The sequence below is a fragment of the Dasypus novemcinctus genome, chromosome 16 (assembly GCF_030445035.2).
Source record: "Dasypus novemcinctus isolate mDasNov1 chromosome 16, mDasNov1.1.hap2, whole genome shotgun sequence".
NCBI lineage: Eukaryota > Metazoa > Chordata > Mammalia > Cingulata > Dasypodidae > Dasypus > Dasypus novemcinctus.
Genome location: NC_080688.1, coordinates 21047982 through 21049777, shown reverse-complemented (window position 1 = coordinate 21049777; position 1796 = coordinate 21047982). Strand labels below are relative to the sequence as shown.

At 36.3% G+C, this 1796-nt stretch overlaps 1 pseudogene; it reads right to left on the bottom strand.

The window, feature by feature from the left end:
• Positions 1 to 687: 687 nt before the first annotated feature.
• On the bottom strand, positions 688 to 1587 carry LOC101432839 (transcription elongation factor A protein 1 pseudogene; annotated as a pseudogene).
• Positions 1588 to 1796: the final 209 nt, after the last annotated feature.

The following is a 1796-nucleotide window of genomic DNA, read 5'->3' as shown; positions in this document are numbered from 1 at the left end:
AAAAAAACCTCTGCAAATTGGGAGTAGCAGATGTAGCTCAGTGGTTTGAGCATTTTCCAAGTAATATACATGTACAAGAAATTAAAGAAATGATGATCATGGTTAATTACAGGTGCAAAATGTCACAGTCTTGAGAACATAATAATTAAAATCAAATTCATATTTGCATTCAAATATTATGTTCAATTTAGATAAAGCTGGTCAACTATTATATGAATGCACACGATATTTGATAAACCTGAACTTATATGACATTTTCTTTTCCTCTAATATTTTCAGGTACATGACAATATGGAAAATCTGTGATTTCCATTTATGCATACATAAAGAAGAATAACATTTTTTGAGTGTATGTTTCAGATTGTAAATAAGTTGTTACATTTTCTTTAAAGGAAAAAAATGAGTACCAAAAGTTTAATTGATAAAAGTTTAATATAAGCTTACTGATAAAAATGAAGAAAAATTTTCTGAAACAGATACCATGCAATTATTATATGGTTCCCCTACTGATCTCAAACTACAGAAGGTTAAGGAAAGTTTGTTATGTGAAAAAACAGACTAATCCAAGAGATGAATGCTGCTTTAAAAATCTGATATATCAGAAAAGTTAAGTGTTTGGCATAGTTTTACAGTCAGTTACAAAATCCAGTTTCTTAGTGGTCCAGACATCTTGCCAATTCTTGCAACTCAACAGAACTTCCATGGATTTCCACATTCACTATAGACAACAAATGTTGCATTGGTTCATGAGCCCTATGTGTTTGTACCTTCTTGTAAGTACAGTTCTTCTTTCTACATTTGCCACATGTGAACAAGTTGGTTTGAGTTCCAACCATTTTGCCTTTTGGTGCTCTCCATGGCTTCTTTGGTCAAGATTTTACTAATGTGTTTGAGCTCATCAAATGCCATTTCCTCTTCCATCATTCTAGCAAGTAGTCAGGAGGTATATTCCCACACAGTACATTTTTTCCTGAGTCAAGATTCTTTGCATCCTTAAGATTTGATATCCTACTTCATACTCTAATTTTATATTTCATGTCTGTATTCCTTATTTTTTGATATATAGCTTCCTCAGTTTGAGATCCTAATTCTTCTTCATTTTCCAATAGCAAAGTAGTCATCCCCTGTTCCCAAACCTGCAGCAAGTACGTCCCTCCATATTAACGGTACAGAATCAGAAGTGCTTGCTGCCTGAGGAAAAGATGAAAGGTAAGTATCTCTAGTATTTGTCTCATCCTTTCTGCTGCTTTCATTGTCACTGGAGCTACTTTCTTCTCAAACTTTAGGACTCTTTTGAAATGTCACTGCTGGTTCATTTTTCTTTTCTTCAGAGACTTTTTGAGTTGATGGTCCATCTAATAAACTTTTTCAGGATTTGATGAGACACTTTCTGCAAGATGTAACTTTCTAGTCTTTACTCTGCATGCAAATAGCTCTAACTGCCATTCTGATTCTTGTGGACTGTAAAAATCCCAGAATCATAGGCATATTCTTAAACTCTTTCAGCACATCCAATGTTCCAGCCACGTCCTTCTCCTGCACCATCTTGTCCATCTTCTTGGCAATGAAGACCACTTCCTCCTCCATGGCTGCAGCGGACACTCACTGTGCCACCCCCACGAAGCTGGGGCAGCAAAGGGGACTCGGGGATGGTGCTAAGTGCTTGGCAAGGTCCTGCGCAGTCTGCCCAACCTTGTCCCTTCTTCCCCCATAATAGTATTTTGATGTGTCCCTTTCCTTTTCTTGGGATAACTCACAGAAAAAGAGAATTCCTTGAAACTCTTTAAAAATCTCTG